This window comes from Pseudonaja textilis, chromosome 4 (assembly GCF_049901715.1).
Source record: "Pseudonaja textilis isolate UNSWEBS1 chromosome 4, rPseTex1.2, whole genome shotgun sequence".
Lineage (NCBI taxonomy): Eukaryota > Metazoa > Chordata > Lepidosauria > Squamata > Elapidae > Pseudonaja > Pseudonaja textilis.
In genome coordinates this window covers 80,147,304-80,163,762 of record NC_141993.1, presented here as the reverse complement: position 1 = coordinate 80,163,762, position 16,459 = coordinate 80,147,304, and the positions used below count along the sequence as shown (strand labels likewise).

Genomic DNA, 16,459 nt, shown 5'->3' with positions numbered 1-16,459 from the left:
TTTCCCTTGGAGGTGACAATCAAAATGATATGGGAAAAATGGTGGTGTTTCCTGCTATGAGAAAAGTGGGAGTTCTCTCATGAGAACCTTCCTTAGGATTCAGAGAGAAGCCAAAAATAATGAATGAGAACTAGTAGAAAAAAGATAGAAAAACATATGATTGTTTGAAATGGTCTTCTGCTTGAGCAGGGGATTGGATGAGAAGACCTCCTTCCAACTATTCTATTCTCCTTCCAACTATTCTATTCTATTCTATTCTATTCTATTCTATTCTATTCTATTCTATTCTATTCTATTCTATTCTATTCCACATCCTCTATTCCTTATCCCCTATCTCTACCCCTACCCCTACCCCTATCTCTATCCCACTCCACTCCACTCCACTCCACTCCACTCCACTCCACTCACTCTGATTCTTATTTTCTTATTTAGCTATTTGGAATTGAATCTCTTTCACCAATCTGCTTTCATCAATTGAAAAAGGATGGTCAAATGTTGATACTAACAGCTTAAAGAGTTGTAGTTTTTACATTACAGCAGACAGAGAAGGGTAGATGTCACTGACGAGTGCCTTGAGTACTCCAGTTATCAGAAGATAATGGAAACTTATCCGGTGGTGCTATGTCTTCTAATTTGTCGTACAGTGTTTTATCACTTTATGTAATTCAAAATGGACAAAGCCACCCTAGGCTAGCTATGAGAATTTCATCAAAATTCTCTTTTCTTTTGTAAACTGTTTCAAAAGCCAACAGGAATGAGAATTGTTGTTGTTGTTGTTGCTGTTGTTATTGTTGTTGTTGTTGTTATTCTTGCAAGAGACATTTCCAGCCAGGAATGAACTAACTTACTGAATCAGTAGCTAAAGGCTTTCTGTACCTGAACATACTTTTGGTCCAGCAGAATGAAACAGATTGAAACTGACAGAACTTCTGAAGGTCACGGCTAACTGCATCTGAGTAAATAATGTTTTAGCTCTCAATTATTTTGAAGAGAAGACAAAATCAAATATGCTTGATTTCAATTGCAAGATAGATTTTTACTGCATATCTCTTGTAGTGTTTGTGAGGCTAAGGGTTAAAAAAGGAAGAAAAAAATTACAATGTGAAATAGATACAGATAGTTCTTGAATTATGACCACAATTGTGCCCGGAATTTATGTTGCTAAGTGAGAATTTTTTGTTAAATGAGTTTTGCCCCATTTTACGACTTTTCTTTCCACAGTTGTTAAGTGAATCACTGCAGTTGTTAAATTAGTAACATGGTTGTTAAATGAATCTGGCTTCCCCATTGGCTTTGCTTGTCAGAAGGTCATAAAAGATGAATCACATGACCCTAGGACACTATAACCATCATAAATATGAACCGGTTGTCAAGCATCCAAATGTAGTTCACATAGATATGGCGATGCTGCAACAGTCATAAGTGTGAAAATTCATCCTAAGTGCCTTTGCAATTTCAAATGGTCACTAAATGAACTGTTGTAATTCAAGGACTACCTGGATTGTTAATTGTCAATACTGAATAGTAGTGAAGTTACTGTTTTTCGTTCCAACTCTTTGGAATGACTTTGACTTTGTTTTGTGATTTGAAAAAGATAGAAAATGATCGTTAACCACATAGACTTCAAAGATAAGACACATTTAATAAGGAAACAAATGACTAGAAATGTAAGATAAGCAAGTCAGCTCTAAATATGATTATTTCTTCCTTGTGGATTTATGCTAACTGCCATTTATCTATTTAGCAATAATTTGATGTCAGAAACGATTAAAAAAGGAGAAAGAAAACAGTCTGTTGGCCAACACAGCTAGAAATGAAAAAAAAGCATTGTTACAACTTTCAAATGCACATTTAAAAACAACAACAGGCAAGCCATTAAAATCAAAAGGATATTGCCGAGTAAAGCCCAAATTGCTCTAAAATTAGTGACCTAATTAAAGTTGTAGTGTTCTTAAGAAGGGTAAAATATGTACTGTGGTGGTAAAAGTGGTTAAGGCCTAGAAACCAAAAGCCAGGTAGATGAATTTGGGCCAGTCCCTCCTCTAGAGATAGAAAGGCTACTGTGGTTTTTGAATTTCCCTGAGGAGGAATTTGCTGAAAATAGAAGCTCCTGAATAAAAACTCCATAGACCAGGGCTGTCAAATTCCTAGCCCAGAATGCGTCACATGCTGGCCTCACCCATGCACAGTTTAGCAAATGAAGAAAAAGTCCTGATACATTATGTGACACCACCATGACTATGTGAGTTTGACACCCCTGCCATAGACACTCTGGAAAACACCATGAATAGCCAAGAAAATAAACGGATAATTGAACAGATTAACTCTGAGTTCTCAATGGAGTTACAGAAGGCCAGGCTCAAATTATAATTTTTGGGGGCATATTTTATATACTTCAGACACATAATGTGATACCTAGTTCTCTGGAAAAGTTTTTGATGTTGGGAAAGGTGAAAGAAAAAAAGAGGAGGAAGATCAATATCAAGTCGTTGGACTCAATTACAGTACCAATGGGTACATTTTGTGAAAGACCTGAAAGAGGAGGCCAAGAATGTTAGGTAGAAAATCTATCTATGTGGTTGCTCAGAGTTGTTACCAATGTGGTGGCACATAATCACTCATCATGAAACATACCTCCCTGTTTCAATCATAGCTTTAAGAAAATATTCTATGAAGATATTTTCAAAGGAATCAAGCCACACATCCCTTGATTAAAAGGAATCAAGCCATCCCTGTAGTAAAGAGAGAGAGAGAGAGAGAGAGAGAGAGAGAGAGAGAGAGAGAGAAAGAGGGAGTGAATGAGAGGAGGGGGAAGAGAGGGAGAAGATTAGGTTTCACAATTGCCAGGAGAATTATTGAAATATTTGATCTCTATTAACCTTCTCATCACTCCTTATCACCCATCCCCTCCCACTTGTGTCTGTATGACTGTAACTTTGTCGCTTGTATCCTTACATTCTATATTGACTGTTTCCTAGTATGATATGATTTTATACTGAGAGCATTTGCACCAAGATAAATTCCTTGTGTGTCCAATCACACTTGGCCAATAAAGTGTTCTATTCTATTCTATTCTATTCTATTCTATTCTATTCTATTCTATTCTATTCTATTCTATTCTATTCTATTCTACTCTACTCTACTCTACTCTACTCTACTCTACTCTACTCTACTCTACTCTATTCTATTATCTCTTGCCAATCATTTATGATATTCTAGGTTGGAATCTGAAAGTGTGACCCGCTACTTTTATCACATTTAGAGAATGATTTGCACTGAAAATTGGAGGCTGATCAAGTTTTCTTTCGTTTGACTCAGCTTCCATACTTTATTCAATTCCCTGCCTCTTTCAAAAGTCACAATCAATTTATTTTGGGGAGACTGGACAAGACAATATATGGCCTTTGAATGCCTTTGAGTCTATACACTTGTCAGATGTTGCATGTCTGGAATACTTCAATCCATTCCTGGTTTTTTTTTTTTTAAGTACACATTAAACCACACTGTGATTCTTTTTGTGCTTCTGCATGCATGGAAATATTGACGGATTCTTGCATTTTCATGGCTCAGCCAAACTTTGCATTGAAAACTGGATGGTTTACCACTGCTTCTTTGACTCAGTGGCTTGGGATAACCATACACCATCTTGCAGAGCTTACTAGGCCAAATGTGTTCAGTCTATAAATTCTGTCAGAAGGATTATTAGAATCCAAATCCAAGCTAGGATTGTGTAAAAATGATACCACACACAGCAGCTTTAAGAGGAAGAAGTTTATTAAAGAACATACAACACTCAAAGGTAGCTACAAATTGAGATTCAGAGGCTGGTAATATTTATAGGGAAACTGGTATGTTGTGGTATGTGTATGTGCCCTTTGTAGTGTTTAATTTGGTGGACATACAGCTCTGGTGGAAATGTCCTTATCTTACTTTAGTGTATGCCTACATGATGACTCTGGATGTTGTCTTTGTGTAGTTAGAGAAACTCTGCTTTGTGAAAGGATTTTCCTTGTTTATTGTTATTTGTGTTGTTTAATTAGTTTAGCCTGGTCATTAATTATCCGAGGAGGAAGTGGTTTAGCAATCTTTGCAACATTGTATTGACTTTGCAACATAGTTTTTCTAGTTTCAGTTATTTATAGATCATGTTAATGATCAAAAGGAAAGTCAGAGTTAATAGAGGAATACATCTAATTTTGAATTGAAATTCTTTATACTATTAAAATTCTTTCCACATCTTCATATAACAGTCAATCTAAGTAGCAAACATCATGGCTAAAAACAGCTGGTCTGATTCTGCTTCTTCTCCATCCTTGATCTTTAGCTCAAGTTACAAGCGATAAATAAATCAGAACTTTGATTTGAGTCAGCTTAATTAGTGATGATAAAAACATTACACAATTGTGATGTTGGAAATATTTCTGGTTTTCACTCTTCACTGAGAGATAGAATTTCTTCTTGGCTCAGGATCTGTTTTTTTTTTTTTTGTTTTTTTTGTCAATTTGTGTATTTTAAGCAAAAGACATAGAAAAGGTTTAATTTTGGAATGATATGCATAATAATTATTAATTTTATCAATTAAGATATTACCTCATCTTTTAAAATTAACAAACAGGTCCCAGGTGAGTCAACTATGTGTATTTATGGGTAAAATCCTTGTAACTAGCCAGTTCATATATAAACCATCAAAAGTAATATTTTATTTTTAAAATGTGATCATATCAGTTTCAGATGAATGCAGAAATAGGAAGAAATGGAGTGCAATGAACAACCTGACAAGGATTTGAAACAAAATGAACAATCCTATTTGAGCAGTAAGTGCAATCCAATTTGAAAAGGAGTTTTCTATTCCTTCCTCTCATGGCGAACAAAGTGGTGGCAGTGACTCTTTTTCTGAAAACATAAAAACAACTTGAAAGGACTAGATCAAAGGAGTTGCAACGATCCTTGTCCTGAGTCTCTTTAATAACTGAGCTTTGAAAAGAACATAAACAGGTATTTTGCAGAAAATATATTGGAATTTTGCACATCAACTACTTGGCAAATAGTTTGTTCTTCAGCCATTTCAATTCCAGAGGGACAGTAAAGAAATAGATTCACCCCATCAGGATTTGTAAAATATTTCTAAAAGAATCCCGGGGATATGCTTATTTTTATCTCAAAAATTTTCGCTGGACCATCTTCCATTTTTATCAAAATTATATGTCTTTGTCCTAGAGAGTATAGCAGCTCTTTAATTCACTAAATTGTTTTCCTCCTCTGCTGCTGACATCCTAAATGAAGAAGGCTCTTCCACAATCACTGGGTAGACAAGGCAAATCACAACTGTCAGACTAAGATAAAGGCTTTGGAGCAATATGGCAGAAAGTGGATTCATCACAAAATGAGATAAGCTGCAGAGCACTCATCAGAGCAGCATAATTTAATCAAATAATAGACAGATAGCCAAGAGATTTAGACCATTGACAATTGCTAATCTTCCAGGTCTCATCCATATGACCATTCTTAGAATTGTTGCTTAGCACTGGCAGCTGATCACTAGAGATACATCTTCCTGTTTGAAGTATTTATATAGCCCAAAGCAATAGAAATTAAGAGCAAGAAGATAGTATGATAGGTAATATGATATGATGATATGATAGATCATATATACAGTGGGTACAGATATTAAAAGCTTTATGAAGGTAAATATTTCCTCTAGAAGATTAAGACAATTTCACACATTCACCAGGGAGGCCACACCTAGTGTCAAGGTTTTAGAAGTTGGGACATTTTCATCCCAATGACTTTCTGCCTACTCACCTAAAATGCTATCCAGGTTAGGTGAAAAATGAGGAATGAGACCTTCCTGGAGGATACATACATGGTCCCTCTAATCATCTTGCTCAGACCCAAATATGCTTTTCCAAAAGACAGCTGGACTTGCTTGTGTTCTTTTTTTCCCTTGAAAACATTTCACTTCTCATCCAAGAAGCTTTCTCAAAACTGAAGAAGCTTCTTGGGTGAGAAGTGAAGCATTTTCAAAGGAAAAAGAAAAAAACAAGAAAGTTGCCTTTTGGAAAAACATTTTGCGATAACTATGACCTGGTTGGTTGAAAATATCCATAGACAATTTGCTCAGACTGGAAAAAAAAGTCTTTATTGTTGCTGGCCTATAGAGAGAAATCTTGCCTGACTAAAGTACTTATCTGGATAATGACTAGATATAGCCCATGAACTGCTAGGAGAAACTGCTTCACTCTTTCTGCATACCAAAGATTCCCTCTTTGCTCCCTGGGAAAGGGCCAATATTCCACCACATTAGTATTATTATTAATACTATGTCTAATCTGTCAATTTTCTGAAAGTTACAATTCCAGAGTCACAAAAAATATGCTTCAATACTTTTATCTCATTTTCAAATTAATTTTGAATTTCATTTATGTTTTCTTTAGTTTCAGATATTGAATTGACTATATACCCTGCAAGCAAAGATGTCAAAGCTCTATTCGCTCAGCAAAAACAAGCCCTTGTGCTGACTACACAAAATGTCTTCTTACAACGGGAGAGATTAAGCTAAAGAAAATAAATAAAATCATCAGACCAACAAGATACAAGTCAGCAATATTTCTTGTGGTGAGAGTAAAAGAATAGATGTAATGGATTGGCCAAAGAACTCTGAACTGAAATTTGTGTCATTGTTAAAGATGAATCCAACAAAAAATATCCTGCAATGCATAAAGCAAGAAAAATGTCTGATACACTGAAAATAGGTGAAGGCAGAAAGCAAAAGGTAACAGGAGTTGATTAAATACTGGAATAAATGTTTAAAATCTTGTAAGTGTGGCTTTTGAGCAAGTATGAATTCAGTAATGACTATGAGACTAGAAACAATCAGTTTATATTTCAGTACCAAGGACAGTGGTACTAAAATACCTTCAGTGAGGACAGTAATGAAGAATGCTCAAAACAATCAAACAGCTGCACATAGTTATATACCAGTAATATAATGTTCAAAGTTTAAAGTGCAGACTTCAGCAGTATACAGAACAAGAACTGCCAGATGTACAAACTAGATTCAGAAGAAGTAGGGGCACTCAATTTCACATTGCTAAAATATAAGGGATAATGAAAAGACAAGGGAATTCTCAGGTTTGCTTTTTCATGTATTTATTATGTAAAGGCTTAGGACTGTGCAGATACAATAAATTATGGATAGACCTTAGCTCTGTACTGAAAAATTGTAAGAAGTGGGGAGATAATGGCTAGAATGGAGTATAGAGTAATTAAATAGACAAAAATTGGAATAAGACTGCCCCTAAGTTGTCAATCACCACCTTGTTTAATTGATATTCAACCTATATAATAATAAATACTGGACTGCCAAAAAATGAAATTTCAACTGCTAGAACAAATATCAACATCCTCAGGCAAATTACTGATACCAGTTAGACTGGAATGTAGGAAGACTTAAAAAAATATTTTGTTGAAAGTGAAAGAAGAATGCAAAAGCAGGTTTGAAAAAGGCCCCCAACCCAAAAGGCCCCCACTTCCAGAAATGACATTGAAGTACTAGCATACTTTATTTTCCTAGACTCAAAACTCTCCAGGGATAGTGACTTTAAGCTGTGAAAAGAAAGAAAGAAAGAAAGAAAGAAAGAAAGAAAGAAAGAAAGAAAGAAAGAAAGAAAGAAAGAAAGAAAGAAAGAAAGAAAGAAAGAAAGAAAGAAAGAAAGAAAGAGAGGCTATAGGTAGTTCTTGACTTGCAACAGTTGGTTTAGTGAATCTTCAAAGTTACAAGGGCAGTGAAAAAAGTCATTTTTCACACTTATGACCACTGTACCATTCTCTTGTCATGTGATCAAAATTTAGATTCTTGGCAACTGGTTCATATTTTAGATGGTTGCAGTGTCCCGGGATCATATGATCCCTTTTTGCAATCTTTCAGACAAACTAAGTCATTGGGGAAATCAGATTCATTTAACAACTGAGTTACTAATATAACAGTTGCAGTGATTCATTTAAAAACTGGCAAGCCATGTCATACAATGTGGCAAAATTCATTTAACAACTGCCTCACTTAGCAACATAAATTTTGGGCTCAATTGAGGTCATAAGTTGAGAACTACCTGTACTTGGGAGAAGAATTAATACAAATCAAAGAAACAGGTTGAAGGTTGAATATTTTTTTTTTACTAATTACCACAAGGCTAGAAGTTAACCTGAAAGAGAGAGAATAGAATAGAATAGAATAGAATAGAATAGAATAGAATAGAATAGAATAGAATAGAATAGAAGAGTTGGAAGGGACCTTGGAGGTCTTCTAGTCCAACCTCCTGTTCAAGCAGGAAATCCTATACCATTTCTGACAAATGGCTGTCCAATCTCTTCTTAAAAACCTCCAGTGTTGGAGTACCTCCAAGGGAAAGGGAGAGGGAGAGAGAATGGGAATTAAAAAGGGAGGCAACATATAAACCCATTGGCCTAATAAAGCTTAAAAGTAATAAAAAATATCAAGATATTTCCTCATGAAATTGTAAATGTCTGACCAATGCCCACTTCCATCACCAATTATTAAAACCATTACACATCCCTGCATTACATGAAAATCAGTAAAAATCACAATTCAATCTGTCTTTCATACTTACTGCTCAGTCCATTGGAGTTGGGTAACTAATAATTTGAATAAATAAATGCAAAATGTTTGCATGATTATTATTTGAACCATTGAGATTGCCCCACTAGTTGTCTATGGAGACTGATGAAGAACTGAACTGTAGAAGCTTTTTGGATGAGATGTGAAACCTCTTCAAGGAAAAACCAAGAAAGTCCAGTTGCCTTTTGGAAAAGCACTTTTGGATGCCCCACTAGTTATTTATATCTGATGATTTTATGGAATTTCCAACTGTTGAGCCATGGTGGTGCAAGGATTACAATGCAGTGTTGCAGGCTAATTCTGCTGACTGCCAGTAGTTTGATTGTTGGGGGCAATATGCTGATTCTGTAAACCACTTACAGAGGGCACTATGTAAAGCAGAGGTCACCAACCTTTTGGATCTCAGGGACCACCAAATGCATAATTTTAAATCCTGTGGACCAGAGACCCTGGGAAAATCCCCCAAAAAGTCTGCAGGAAAATTCCCCATCCTGTTTTCCTACTAATCAATCATTTTTTATTGGGGATCGCAGGATACCATCTCCAGCTCCATTCTCGGGAGTGGGGGAGAGAGAGAGAGAGACTTTTGGCTTCATGCAAGGAAAGCAGCAGAAGCAGCAGAAGTCTTTCTTTCTCTCCCCCAAACTCTGCCAGAAATGAGTCTTTGTGAGACTTGTCACATCAGTGCAGCCTTCTGGGGCAAGATGCCTTGCAGGGTCCCAAAGACTAATTTCTGGTGGAGTTTGGGGGAGAGAAAGAAATACTTTTACTGCTTTCCTTGTATGCAGCCAAAAGCAGAAGAAAGAAGTAGAAAGAAGCAACCCGGTGGCCAGGCGAGGTGTGTGGGGTGAGTGGGGCAAGTCTCCCCCTCCACCTGTTCCCTCCCTCCCCTCACTACCTCATGTTGTATGCAATGCAAGCAATACAAGCCTTGCGTTCCCATGGGCTATGTGGGCAGCACAGCCTTGTGATCCCACACAGCCTGGATTAATTGCTTTGTGGGGGGTGCTTAGAGGGTGACATTTCTCTGCGGATCACCAAAATTTTCTCATGGACCACCTGATGTAAAGCACTATGAAAGTGAATGTAATATTGTGTATATATACAATATTGCTATTGTTTGGCTGATATAACAATGATGAAGGCGAGCTTTAAATTGCTGTAATAATGCTACATGATGCTAGAAAATGATATAAATCTAATGGAGAGATGGAATAAGAGGTTGTAGTAATCATTAGTCATTCTACCTGACAGACTACTGATCTGATTATACAATCATTACAATGGGAAAAAAAGGTTGTAATATTTCTAAATTGTCTTTATGTGAAAGCATAAGTTGCTTTCTTTAAAAATATAATAAAATTTCATTTTTAAGGTACCTAACCAGGATATTGTAATAACACTTTTGATATTCCAGACATATAACAAGCCATGCACTTCTAACCAATCATTTTATGATCTTAAGTTAAAAACGAAAGAATCTGTTTAGAATTAGCATACGGAAAATGCTAAGTCAGGTGCATAATTAATTTGAAAGCCATCACTACTACTCCCCACATCAAAAGCAGTCATAGAGCCAGCTGAAATAGATCGAACAATTTCTTTGTTGTCCTTTATTTTTATTTTTGTATACACTCCGTATTTTAAAGGTCACATGGCTTTCAGATAGTAGAGAATAGAAGAGAATAGAGGATTTTCAGTCCTGGTAGATATCTGATAAATTTTAAAGGGCACCTGAGATACATTAACTTATCAACTCCTAGGCAAGCAGAAGAGCTCATTTTCCTTTGGCATTTGGCTTCAGACTTCCAGCTTATATTCTCAAAGAATTATATTATTTTCCTTTGGAATTAAAGGGCGATGTCTTTTTATTAATAAAAAGGGTTTTGTCTGTTCCCTCTGGATTGCCCATCTGGGACAAAAACTTTATAAAAAATTAATACAGTTGTCACAATTTCTACAATAAAAAAAAAAACATCATTTTGTTTATATCAACCAAAAAAGGGTGCACCTTTGGGACTCTGATTATTTCTACCTCAATGGGCAACCTGCTTAGTAGCTAATGGGCAGATAAGGGTAACATGCTTGGTTATTTTGCCCTGATTGACCGGGTTATCCTTATATTTGCACATGAATAAGTCTGAAATGTAATCTCAGATAAACCTGTGATGGAAATTAGGGAGGAGATGGATTTCAGGAGAGAGAGGTAGATTTAAGAGGAATATAGGGCAGCTTAGCCCAGGTACTATATGTGAGAGAAAGAAGCTAAAGATAATCTCTCCTGAATAGTTCACTGGTATATTGTAGATGCACCTAGTAGTCTGGCAGTCTGGCAAGATTTTGTCTATAGGTATGAAGCAGTAAGTTTGGAAAAAATTGCATGTGTTATACTGATTATTTTCCAGATTAAGAACTTCATACTGTATTTACTAGCATTAAATATTCCACAGCAAGTAAAATAGGCTATTATAAACATTTGATGGATTGTGTTAAAAGATGTGAAATGCAGCCATTAGCAGGGAACTAGTCTATTAGCGTATATATATGTATATATGTTGTATATATAATTATTATATATATAATTATTATATATAATTATATATATATAATCTGCTATTTTTGTACAGGTAGACAGATAACAGATAATCAGAGTTGGAAGGGACCTTGTAGGTCATCTAGTCCAATCCCCCACCCAAGCAGGAGACCCTACACCATTTCTGACAAATGGCAGTCCAATCTTCTTGAAAGTCTCAAGTGATGGTGCTCCAACAACTTCTGAGGGCAAGCTGTTCCTTTGGTTGATTATTCTCACTGTCAGAAAATTTCTCCTTATTTCCAGGTTAAATTTCTCCTTGTTCAGTTTCCATCCATTACTCCTTGTCTGGCCTACAGGCACTTTAGAAAATAGCTTGACCCCTTCCTCCCTGTGGCAGCCCCTCAAATATTGGAAGACCACTATCATGTCTCCCCTGGTCCTTCTCTTTACTAGACTAGCCAAGCCCAGTTCCTGCAACAGTTCGTTGTATGTTTTAGCCTCCAGTCCCCTAATATCCTGGTTGCTCTTCTCTGTACTTTTTCTAGAGTCTCAACATCTTTTTTATAATGTGGTGAACAAAACTGGATGCAGTACTCTAGGTGTGGTCTTACTAAGGCTTTTTAGAGTGGTATTAGTACTTTCATTGATCTTGATTGTATCCCTCTATTAATACAACTTAGGATTGCATTAGCTTTTTTGGCTGATGCTGCACACTGCTGGCTCATATTTAGCTGGTTGTCCACTAGGACTCCAAGATCCCTCTCACAGTTACTGCTATTGAGCCTGGTTTCATCCAGTTTATATGTGTCCTTCTGGTTTTTCTTGCCTAAATGTAGGACTTTACTTTTCTCTACATTGAATTTCATTTTGTTAGATACGGCCCAGTGTTCTAGTCTGTCAAAATCCATCTGGATCTTGAGCCCATCTTCTGGGGTGTTACTATTCCTGCCAGCTTAGTACCATCTGCAAATTTGATAAGTTCCTCTTCTATTCCCTCATCTAAGTCATTAATGAAGATATTGAAGAGTACTGGGCCTAAGACAGAACCTTGTGGCACCCCACTGCTTACTTCCCTCCATGCAGACTTAGACCCATTAAGGGCTACTCGTTGAGTACAGTTTGCCAGCCAGTTGCAAGTCCATCTAGTGGTGGTGCTATCTATTCCACTTTTTTCTAGCTTACTAAGAAGTAGGTTGTGGTCTACTTTGTCGAATGATTTGCTGAAATCTAAATATATTATATTAACAGTATTTTGCTGATCTACTAAATTTGTCACTGTGTTGAAGAATGAAATAAGATTAGTTTGGTATGATCTGATTTTAACAAACCCATGCTGACTGCTAGTTATTACTTTACTTGTTTCTAGATGTTGGCAGATCTGTTTTTTTTTATTATCTTTTCCAGTATCTTCCTGGGTATTGATGTTAGGCTGATTGGTCTATAGTTTCCTGGGTCTGTTTTTTTTTTTTCCTTTTTTGAAGAAGGGAACCACATCAGCTCTTTTCCAGTCCTCTGGTAGTTTCCCGGTGCTCCAGGATTTTTGAAAGATATGGTACAGTGGTTCTGAGATGACCTCTGTCAGCTCCTTTAAAACTCTGGGATGTAATCCATCAGGCTCCAGTGATTTGTTTTCATCAAGATCAGACAGGTTTTCTCTTACTATTTTTTTGCTTATTTTAACTTTTATTTCTGGTCTGTCTTTTACAGTTGTGTTTTTGGTGGGTTGAGCTATAGTTTCTTTTTGCATGAAGACCGATGCAAAGAATGAGTTAAGCAGTTCTGCTTTCTCTCTGTTGCCTGCTACTTCCTTGACATCTTCTCTCTTTAGTGGACTGCCTGTTTCCTTGATTTTTTTCTTGTTATTTGGAAGAAACTTTTTAAATTATCTTTGACTTTTGTTGTAAGTCTTTGTTCGTTCTGAGCCTTTGCTATCCTGACTTCATCTTTGCAGATTCTGGCTATCTGCTGATATTCTCCCTTAATTGTATGTCCTTCTTTCCATTTTTTGTACTTGTCCTTTTTTTCCCTTTCAATTTGCCAGAGAGATCTTTGTTCAGCCATGCTGGTTTCTTCTTGGATTTCTTGTTTTTCTTTTTCAATGGTATTGTGCTGGTCTGGGCTTCTATGATCATACTTTTGAGAGTTTTCCAAGATTCTTGAGTTGTTTTCCCCTTTAGGATTTTCATCCATGGAATCTTTCCCAAGTTCTCTCTGAGTTTATTGAAATCAGCTCTTTTAAAATCCAAGACTCTGGTGTCATTATGTTCTGTTGCTTCTGTTTGTATTATGTTGAATTCTAGTATGACATGGTCACTCTCTGTTATTCCAACTATATCATATTTACCTTCATGTATTTGCAGTTCAGGTTCACCCTGTTTGTTCCTCAGACTTTGTGCATCAGTCCTCAACATACGACTACAATTGAGCCCCAAAATTATGTTGCTAAGTGAGAAATGTGTTGTGAATTTTGCCCCATTTTATGACTTTTTTTGCCACATGTCTTAAGTGAATCACTCATATTCTTAAATTAGTAATACTGTTGTTAAGTGAATCTGGTTTCCCCATTGACTTTGCTTGTCAGAAGGTCGCAAAAGGAGATTACGTGACCCTGGGACACTACAAACATCAGAAATGTGAGTCAATTGTCAAGCATCCAAATGCAAATCACATGACCATGGGGATGCTGCAATGATCATAAGTGTGGAAAATGGTCATAATTTTTTTTTAGTGCCGTTGTAACTTTGAATGGTACTAAATGAACTATTTTTAAGTGGAGGATCACTTGTGTCTCTGCATTGATATGCTGTAAAGATGACTGAAGCACCACAGTAACAACTGTATACGTGTGTGTAGGTGGGAAAGTAGATTGGGCTGTGTTTAGTGAATGTATACATATCCTGTTAATCCAACATTGCTTTGAATTTTGGCTTAATGGCAGTTTGAGACCTTCCATTCCTTTCAGGAAGAGCAACTAAACAAAATGCAGACTCCAAGAATAATTTTTTGCTGACAACAGACCTATTTCATTTTTCAGTCCACCAGGTCAACTTTAGAACCTACGGAATGACAGATGTTGCCACCAGATCAGTCTCTCTTCTGTTGACATTATGGATGTAATACGTGTTTGGTTTGGTTTGAAACATAATACAAAACTCAGCCAACAACTTCAGAAAGATTTTCTGAGCACATTTGCGGGCTGATTTTCTTTCATTGGAAAGAAAAATCCTCTTGGAAGGTTTCTACATTTCTATGGATGATCTTTAATTCTTCATCTTTGTTCGGCTTCAGTTTTGATACTTTAAACCAGTCAATGGCAAGACGCAAATCCTATACTCTAAAGAAGTCTATTGTATTATATCATAGCTATAAATCCTTGGATTACTAAGTAGCTGGGTTCATATAACATACTGTACTTGGTTATTCATTTAACTTATGTCTAGATTGCCATAATAGATTAGGTCCTGACAATATTCCATGATTGTAAAAAGTAGGGCCACCGCATTGGAACTACTATAATCTGGACGATCTCAAGGTGTAGAAAATATTAGCTGTCTCTTTCCATTAAGACTTGTCTAGTTTCTTGGATAAATGGCAGCCATACCTAAACAATAAGTCAAGCTTATAAAGCATGGCTTACAAAAACAATGGTTGATTGATCAAATATAATCAACAATTAGGGAAGATTCACATCAAAGTATAAGGAAGGTATCTGAATTTTCAATTTGATGCCATGCAAGGCACACCAAACTCCACTGTCCAGCAATTTTATGCCCCACTTCAGAAGCTGGGGCAGTTAGATCATCCTATTTAAGAAATGGCTTTTCTGCAGGGATTTCATTTTGATGAGTCTTAGCCTCTAGAAATTAACAACACTATCACCAGCCATAGCAGATCCAATAGCTAAGGACACATTATTGTGTCCCAGAAAATCAATGGTGGAAGCAATTGTAACATCACCATATTTAAATTCATTAGCAGTTAAATGAATATTATCAATTTTAAATGAATGTTGGTCTGATACCAGGTGCTAATTCCTCTTTGTGCCTTAATTCCTCTTTCAGCCCCATTAATGATAGCATTAATCCATAGAGCCATCACCTAATATCAGCTGTGTTCTAAACCATCAAATTGTCTTCTTTTGTTCTTCACTAGAGTCTTAAGATTCACTTCCTGCAGGAGGAGTGCTGGCCATGAAAGAATTCAGGAAGGCAAATTCTTGTTGAATGTTAGGGAATACATCATTTTCAATAGGATAAACACTTCAATCAGTTTACTCAGAATAATGCCCTTTATTGGATATGTACAAGTAGAGATTGGACTGTCAACGACTGCTGAGTTCCAACCCTGAAATTCTATGAATGACAATAATGTCTTTTCCCTGAATTTCACACATCACCACTTGCTCAATAACCCTGTCTTTTTCAGGTTCTCATCAACTCTATTCAACTGTGGAAGTCGTTCCACAGTTTTCCTCTATCCACTCAAACTTCTTTTATATATTTGTTTGAATTCAGTGTTCATTCATTATCTTTATCTGACCAAATCACAGGAACATCATCTTCTTTCCTATTGGTCAGTTAGCTTTGTACTCAGTCCACTTTCATCCAGAATCAATTCATCTATGATCATATCTCTTTTTATTTTACAACATTTATTTCTTACCTAAGAAGAGGCCATCTATTTATTTCTTCATAAATGCATTAAACAACAAAAAGGACATCACACATGTGCATGTGAAAAATTCTTATTGTGATGTTTTTGGTATTCTCTGAGCTTGGTTTTTTGCTTGCAGATATTGGATAGCAAAGCATCTGCAATTTTAAAAAAACCAAGCACAGAGAGCACTCAGAGCTCTGCAGTTCAACCTTAAACTACATATATTCTCTTTTTATCAGAACACTTACTTATTCTGCTTTCCTAGAAGAGGTGGGTAATCATGTAACAAGATAAAGAGTGACGAGCTGATGCAGTCTTTCACATACATCTTATGCCCACCTTGGTGCTAAACCATTCACCAAGCTTTCTATGTTTTCTCTTATGCCTCGTTACCATTTCATAGCATTCTTATCACATTTAGCAATCCACTTACAACTTAATATTCAACAATATATTCAAACTGTCTCCCTTTATTAGACAATTGTTCTGAATCAATGAAGTTGCAATAAACCCCCTTAATGAGATTTCCTCCTAAAAATTTTCCAGGAGATTTCTGCCATGCCCATAGATTCCTCTCTCTATGTTATGCACAGGACAATGTTGTTATGTCAACATAAGGGTTCATATTAGGA

The 16,459-nt window shown here is 36.3% G+C and overlaps 1 protein-coding gene across 21 annotated transcripts in view; it reads right to left on the bottom strand.

Annotated features, from left to right (window-relative positions):
- Nucleotides 1-16,459, bottom strand: part of NAALADL2 (N-acetylated alpha-linked acidic dipeptidase like 2) — a 608,345-nt gene that overhangs the window by 266,294 nt on the left and 325,592 nt on the right. The gene's annotated exons all lie outside the window — the stretch shown is intronic.